This window comes from Meleagris gallopavo, chromosome 4, assembly GCF_000146605.3.
Source record: "Meleagris gallopavo isolate NT-WF06-2002-E0010 breed Aviagen turkey brand Nicholas breeding stock chromosome 4, Turkey_5.1, whole genome shotgun sequence".
Lineage (NCBI taxonomy): Eukaryota > Metazoa > Chordata > Aves > Galliformes > Phasianidae > Meleagris > Meleagris gallopavo.
Window position 1 is genome coordinate 23527241 of NC_015014.2, and position 8370 is coordinate 23535610.

Genomic DNA, 8370 nt, shown 5'->3' on the forward strand with positions numbered 1-8370 from the left:
CTGCAGCAGCTCCGCGGTTAGGTCGTGCGCAGGGAGTCGTTAGCTCTCATACTCGCTAGAACCGGTTGGGGTGAGGAGAGCGGGGGGCGGGGCGTAAGAGTGCCGGGCGGCGATTGTGGAGAGGGACGGTTTAAAAACCGACGGGACAGCTGCCATTCGCCGCCGGGATCTGCGCGCGCTGTGATTGGGCGGAGCGGGATGCTGCAGCGTGGTTTAAATATACAAAGCCGGGTAGAGCGCAAAAGGAGGGGAGTTGAGGCCTGAGCGGCGCGTTGTTCCTCTCGGTATGGTGAAGCTCAGCCCTGCTGCCCGCCCGGGGTGCGCGGGGTCCGCTCCTGGGCCCTGCTGCGCGGGCTGCGAAGGGGAGCGCGTGTGCTTCCTCCGTCCCCACGAGGAGGGCGGCAGGTAGAGGGCTCGAGAGGCTCCGCTGAGCGCTCGGTGGTCTGTAGGGGAAGCGCCGGGGGAACGCGGCCCCTCGTGTCCAGGAGACAAACCTCCGCTTCTGGAGTGAGGGCGGCTGTTCCGCTGCGGTTCGCGTCCCTGCTCTGCAATTTGGGTCCTGCTGATAGTGGTTTCCTTCTGCCCATCTCTCGCTCCCCGGTTAGCATCCCTCCGGATAAGTGTGCCTGTAATCACAGCGCTTGCCAAAGCTCCTGCTTCTTCCGAGCGTTGTTGCAGCGCTCCTGTAGGACAGACTGCACTTCTGCTTACTAAGGATGCTAGGTCTTCAGTGGCATTGACTTCTTTTAACAGCAAAAAAAAACAAAACAGCTTTTAAACTGGAACAGGAAGAGACCCTGAGCTATTCTGGGCAGAGGCCCGTTGTGGGCATGAGATTGGTGTGTCTGACCCCATGTCCAAACTCCTTTCCTTTCCGAGACCTGCTCAGCATTAGAAGCATTGAACAAGCAGCATTTATCAGGCCCGGTCCTTCAAGCTCATCTTTCTTCATTCTGACCAAGGTACATTTCCACAGAACGTTGCTAATGTGGGGACAAATGCTTCCTCTGGCCCTCTTTTGTATTAATCTGTATTTGTTTGCTCAAACTGCAGCCCTGAAAGGCAGTGTGAACTGGAAGAAGTTGCCCAGAACCCTCTTTAAAGGTGTGTGGTTGGGCGATGAACTGGCAGAGCTGTGCAGATGTGTGTGTTCCCTTGGCAGATGTCAAAGCCTGTCAGAAGCTGCTTATCTGAGCTCTTATAGCACCTAACTTCTGTGGCTATTCCTTTTAATAGCATGTAAGCTACAAATAAAGCTTCCACTTATCTTCTAAAATAAACATTTATGCAGGGAATGTCCTGTGTTCCAGTATTTTATTGCTGTAAACCAACCCATTACCTCTCCGTAGTGAAACGATGTTGTCAGTTCTGTAGCAGTGAACTCAGTGAAGGCCTTGAGCCACTTTGTGAGAAGTGCTTTATTTCTTTATGTGTGGCCTTTACAAATGGTTTTACTTCAAGTATTACTTGGAAAGCGTGACTTTGTTTAGTGAATTAAGCTGCCAGATGGTTACTCATTTACTTTGTGGTGAGCCACCTGCATATGACAGTTTCTTGCAGAGTGTTTTCTGGTTAATGAAGTCATTTTGTAGCAGATCCTAGAATACTAATATATACAGAATGAATCATCATACAACCATTAGTAAGTCTGATGGAGAAAAAAAAAGACACATTTTATTTGCCAGATTGAATTGTTTTTTCTGTTTTAAGTCTACTCTTAAGAAAACGGTTGTAGAAAAGCAGGTAGGGTGAGAAAGTGTAATTACTGGCATGGGAAAAATGAGACCTGCCTGTCTTTCAAATGATTTAATCAAGAAGTTAAAAGAAACTGTTTCAAGTTTTGCTCTGCATTCTTCTTAAAACATCCTTTGCCTAGATTATCTTCTCTGAAAGCGAAAGCTTTTGTACAATTAAATATAAACATGGAAGGTTACATTATGCTATGTCATATAACATAGGGCAGCATGACAAACCAAACAGTTGTAGTCTTTAACATCTGTCCATCCTCCAACAAGGAAGGCAGTATTGAAAATTTTCCATGCTTGAATATGATACTGGAAGCTTTCTGCGGCAGTGCTGATGCTGAAAGCTCCACATAAGAGTACTGCTTTTCAAAAAGTTGTCAGTCCCAAAGCTGTCTTTCTCAAGAACCATCATACTTGGAAAAGCATTTCTCTGTGTGCTCAGTTCCACAATAAGCTGTCACTCTTTTTTCATTATACCATACTGTTCCTTCTCAGACAAAACCACAAATTCTGTCTCAAGAGATTCCGTCGCTGCTTCTTTTCTAAAGCAGTGATCTATGCAGTTTTGACTTTGGTCAGTCCGTGTGGTTAATTTATGGATGACAGTTGTGGGTAAGCAGCACAAACTCCAGGACTTCAGGCTTACTTCTAGTTGAATAATTCAGCTCATGAAATGACTGTTAAGTTTTATAGTTCCCTGTTTTCAAGTCATTTTGTGTTTCTAATCTGCTCCACAATTGCAATTCTGAGTGCTATTGTTAACTTCACTTAATCTTCAGTAAACTGTTTGCAGAAAGATAAGCAGTGCAGTGCCTAGAAAGATTGGGTAGAAAGAGAAAAAAAGAACAAGGGGGCAAGAGTAGGTTACAGCACTGAGAAATTGGTTTAAAGAAAAGTGTATGGTGGATAACAAAAATGAGCGAGTATAATAGTCAGAGTATAATATAATACTCCTAGCTTCTGAGACCACTGTCTTCAGCTTTTTTGAATATTGTTATTAGGGAATAAAGTGATGAAAACCTTTTCTTTGAAACTTAATTAATGTTACAATCAACAGATCTGTTCTGCTTGGAACAGATGTGATTCAGATGACGGAACTGCAGACCCAATTGCATGACCAAAACTCAGACCAAGCTTTTATTCTGGCATAAGCTTATATATGATGGCAGTGTCAGTTTAAATTCATTCCTCTGTATGAAGCGGGCCTATTGTCTCTCCCCAGAGACTCTGCTGTTACCTAAATTCCTGTATGGAGTGCACCATAACATAGCATTAATAGCAGTGAAATTGGAAAGAAATCATTCTTGATTAATTGCAGTCTGCAGCTGAAATGGTTTCTCTTACAGATGTGAGAAGTCACTGTTTACTGGATGAATAATGAAAGTGAGTTATAACCACTCATGCTTTTAATATCCCCTAACTAACTTCACAAATAGCAATGCAAACTGTTGAATGGCAAAGCAAATTTAGCTTTAGATTATCAGAATTTTTTGTTGTAGGAAATTCAAAGTTTAAAATCCAAGACATTAAAAGCATTTAAATAGGTCGCTGCTTTAGAAGTCCGTTTCTACTGAGAGTTACGAGGTCTACAGACAACAACTATGTTTTTGGGCCTATTTCATACGAGTGTCTCTTGCGCTTGATGTAGGAGCTGTAGGATTAAAAGCAAAATATAGGACAACCTAAGCTGTTGCTTATCTAAACTCAAAGCAACACTCCATTTGCTTTAGTGTTCGAAATATAAGCAGTTATTTTCTTTGTACTTTGATAAAAACCTATGTAACTGCAGTAGGCCAAAAGTTCTCCAAGCTGATGTGTCTACCAATAAGGAATTATGTCTAGAGTAACATATTGGATATTAGAACTTTTCCCTTTTTTTTTTTCCCCCCGTTGGTATTGCACGGACACGATATATATTTTATAAAAATGAAATATATTTACACTCTAAACATTACAATTTTATTACATGTGCTACGGTAAAGCCTGCATAACCAGTTAAGCAGCTTGTAGGCAAACAGTGGCCTTGGTAGTCCAGTCTGTTTTACTCTGAAAGTTCAGTAACTTGTTTTGACTTTGTTCTGTGTACCAAATACTTAAAACAAAGACAGCCTGCATTACACAGTACCAGGGACAGCTGCAGAGCAGAGTGAAACTGAAGTGGTCATATGATAGGAAATAAACACAACAAATCTCTCTTGGTACTGATGCAGATAATACTGGGAACACCAGCTGTTCCTGGTCACAATAATTGCTATATTTTAGCAAACTTTTTCAATCTTAAATCTGAATTTCATTTACTTATTTACATTCAAAGAAATACTCAACTCGTGTAATATTTTTCCCATTTGGATCTTAATACACTTCCTTATGTTTTTCTATATTGTTAATCTCTTTTTAGAAATATGAGAAAATAGCTTTCTTTTCCCTTCTTCATTCGTTAGTTTCACAGGCAGTATAAAGGGGCTTCAAACTGTGATGTTATAAATGTCAGCACTAAATTGGTTTAAATGGGTAAAAAAACGTTTTGTTCCTTCTGCCCCCACCTCTCCGCTTCCCAAAATTTTCATAAACATGGATTTCTTTATCCGAAATGTAGACGAGACTTAAGTAAAATGTAATTACTGCAACCAAATGTTGCATCATTTGGAGGACATTAGTTCCACGATATTTTTACCTCTACATAGGAAGACAAAGGGATGGATTGTGTCTTGCCCTGGAGGTGTGATATGCAGGAAAGGGATTTGAAGAGGCTCTCATCCAGTCCTGCTCCTGAGGAGTCAAAGCACCTGAGTGAAAGAAGCCACTAATGCTCATGCTGCCAAAAAGAAGCACGTGGCAACTGATGATGGTTTAGAAATGTTGAAACTTCTACAGAATGTTTGTTTATACTTTTTCCACTCAGAAACACTATTTTCTTCTGAGCGCAAGAAACTTGAAAGCAAACTGAACTTGACAGCAAAAGTTGTTTTCTACTTAATTGCTGTTCTTAAATCTTTTAGGAAAGAAAAGAATACAGGGAATTGACAGAGTTGTATACTGCGGGCCACGGGAGGAAGAAGGAATGTGCATTCTTCTGTCTCCTGCAGCCAATAGAGAGAAGTGGCTGCAAACAGCCCAATTCCTTGTAAGAAATGTAATATTCATAAACTCACTGGCTTTGTGTCCAAGTAGTAAAGAAATAGGAATTAACTCAAATGGTCATGTGAAGTACATCCTGGTATGAAAATCATTTTTGGCCAAGGGAATACCATTGTGAGTCCTTCTACATCAAATAACTAATTAGTTCAGGATAAGAGCATGCCTTTGAAGGTAGTCTCCTGATGGAATATTACTTATCATGCTTTCCTTCCTATACTGAACATCGATAGAAATAAACCTTTGAGAGAATGCATTTTGATGCAAGACTTATTACTACTCGATCAAACATGCTGCAGTTCATTAGCTTGATTGCTGTGCAATTTTTACATTTTATATTAATAATTAGCATTTCTGTTTTAATTATCATAATGTATACAAATATTAAAAGCATAAAACTCACCTTTCAACTTTTCTGGCATTAAAAAGAAAAATATATAAAGATATGATTCATTTTGGAACAGACCTTGATGATATACTATGAATGTAGATAACCACAGAAAGTTGCTTAAGAGATAAAAATATGTAGTATTACTTTTGCTAATTCTGACATAAACTACAAGACCATGTAAAAATCTGCTCAGTCACTTGTGGAGAGAGGTAAGGTTTTTTTTAGTGCCTGTGGATAGTTGTAACAGCAGAATCAGGTCTCACCTGTGGTTATCAGTAAGTATTAAGAACCAAACACGCAGATAAAAAGCCTTTAAACCCGATTATATCTGTTTAAACATCATAATGTTGAACCTAGAGGGTGAGAGTCACCTTTTCTTTGTGGTTATGTTGCATTTTTGTTTGTTTTATTTTAGAAAATGTTATTGGCTTGATTTCAAACTTATCTTTGCAACTGTAAGGCTGGAAGGTTTATGACTATAAAAGCTGAGACTAACTTCATCTTCTAAGTAAAGGATTACAGCATGAAAGATGATGCAGAAAAATCACAATCTAGTGATTTCTAAGGAAGAAGCAAAAAAAATGCTTTTGATCAACTGCTATGTATTGAATGACTGATGACTGTAAGTACTGTACAAATGTGAGAAACATAGTACCCTGTGTGCTTTGCAACTACAAAACTTCTGCCTATTGGTCTTTTGTATGTGAGAAATTTTGCAAAAGTTTTTATCAGATCCTTTCCCCATATTTTTCTATTAAGAGTTTCTTTTCAATAATATCAGAAAAAAAAAAACCAAGATTTTAGTTCAAAACTATGATTATACTTGAGTTTGTTGGAGTATAACCCTTTATCTTTTAAGCAGAGTGGACTGTACAAGAGGTCAGGAAAACACTTAAACATAATTTTATTCATTTTATTTTTATGAAAGTATCCATACTAGTATCAGAATTTACTTAGTTTCTGCTGACTGAGTGCAGATAATCATCCTCTGAAGAATTTTTAAATTATGTGCTGTAGATTTAAGTGGAGGAAGTGTTCACCTGTTCCCAAGGAGCACTCTGTAGCTGCTGTTGATGTGAAGTGTGTAGTCAGACCTAAAGATGCTTACAACTGTGCTGCCAAGATGAGGACACTACAATGGGATAGAGGGATGCTGAGGTTTTCCATTTTCCTTTGTATAAAAAGAACTCAAATCAGAAGAGATCATGATGGTGTAAAGGAGCACTGTCGTTTCTAGAACCCAAGACAAAACTACAAAGATATGCATTATTCGAAGTAAAAAGTAATTAAAAGACCAATCAAATCTAAGTTTATATAACTAGGAAATTGTGCTTCTCAGAGTGTAAGATGGTAACAGTGACTATATGCTTTGTTTTCCTGGTATCAAGAGGAACCACAAGAATTCGCTGTAAAAATATGAGGGTTTTTTTGCTGTCAACATAAAAAGCTGACCCAGCTTTTTATTTCTTTTCAAGGGATTAACAAATAACTCTTAAGTCATACACAAGTGTCGGACCTATTATTCATAGCTAATCTTCTATTATATTGTTAGGAAAACCTCTGGGAGTGATGGTTTTTGACATACATCTCTGGTTATTGCATTACATTTCAGAAAAGCACTACTGTTGGTTCTTGCTGGATTTATTTCTGACTGTGATCTGTGAAATCATGAATGTGAAATGTGAAATGAAATGTTAATCAAAGCAGCCTGGATGGACAAATGATCGGTGCAATAGTGGCTCTGAAACAAACAGACCGATGTGCTCTTTTAACTTGCATGAATGGGGGCTTGTGAGGAGAAAGATCATTGAAACCTAATACATACCTCAATACAAAGCTGGAGGTGGGCTCTGTGCTCGTATGCAGTTGTATTTTAAACATCTCACTTAAGATGCATTCAGATACTTTTCATTTGTAAAGTGTATTTTAATGTATAAGTGCCACAACAAATAATTTCTGCCATATATATTTAGCAAAGAACACTTCATGTTTCTGTACCAACGTTTATGCATTTTTTTGCACATGAAAATGAAGCCTTTTAAAAGAAGGTCCTTAGCTTATTGCACAAGTCAGTTGGTACAAACTGTGAAGGGGCATGTATTACAGACCTCCAAAGCTTTTACAGTACACAGGCTTATCAGTTTTAATCCTGTAACACCTAGATTATTCTTAAAATACAATGTTTATTTTTGGACCCTATTTACTGCTTTAAATCTAATAAAAGCACGTGTTACATAAACTCTTATACACTCGTAATGTTCATTTTGCAAGCTGGAATGCTTTAAAAAAAACAAGGAACATTGGCTCAACAGGATGACTCAAAGACCTGAAAACACCAATTTTACACCGATTTAATTATTTTGGTTAAAGGTAGGATTTTCTCTCTTATCATCTTACTTAGTTCTCCTACAGTAAGCTCTATGTGTGCTAATAGAGATTTTGTTACCTGATTAAGTATCCAAAGTTGCATTTTAGCTATATTAGCTATTCTAGTGAAGAAAAAAAAAAAGTGGTTTGTAGGTAAATCTTAACATTCTTGTGTTTTCAGCTTTATGCTTAAACAGTTGGACAATAAATAGGAGGCAGCAGCAGTTAATGGGTGCTGGAGTGGGAGAGGATCAAACATTTTATTAAGAAGAGCATGATAAAAGGATAGAACTTTGTTTCTGCTAAGGAAGAAGAGATTTGTTCACTGTTCTTTATCATGTTTACAATGAGAAATAGATCTCAGCCTCTAAAGTACTTAAAATACACCATATCAACTGTTTCCATGATTTCTGACACACAGCCAGTGACTTCCTGTTGATTTGGTTGCTCTTTCATCAAAAACATCAGGGAATGTTGTAGAATATCTGTAGCAAATTAAGGAAATCTGTTTTTAATTGAAACAGTTACAGTCTGAAACAAATAAACACTTACTGTTAAAACTTGCACCAATTATTTTCCTTAACACTGCATTTGCTAACAGGGCAATTTGAAGTGCTGAACATAAGTGCACTAAAGTACTCTTAGACTTCAGATGAATGGTACCTAATGGGGAAGGGAGTAGTCAGCCCCAACTGAACCTTATAATGTCAAGTTCTATATGCAGTCATGAAC

General features: G+C 38.4%; 1 long non-coding RNA gene across 2 annotated transcripts; it reads left to right on the forward strand.

The window, feature by feature from the left end:
• The first annotated feature begins 15 nt into the window (after nucleotides 1–15).
• Nucleotides 16–6886, forward strand: LOC109367245. Of its 2 annotated transcripts, XR_004159525.1 has the most exons (4): nucleotides 16–284; nucleotides 606–962; nucleotides 1054–4869; nucleotides 5687–6886. It is a non-coding gene; the product is annotated as an uncharacterized LOC109367245 (long non-coding RNA). The 2 variants fall into 2 exon arrangements; XR_002114175.2 differs by lacking the exon at nucleotides 16–284 and having other exon boundaries at nucleotides 291–962.
• Nucleotides 6887–8370: the final 1484 nt, after the last annotated feature.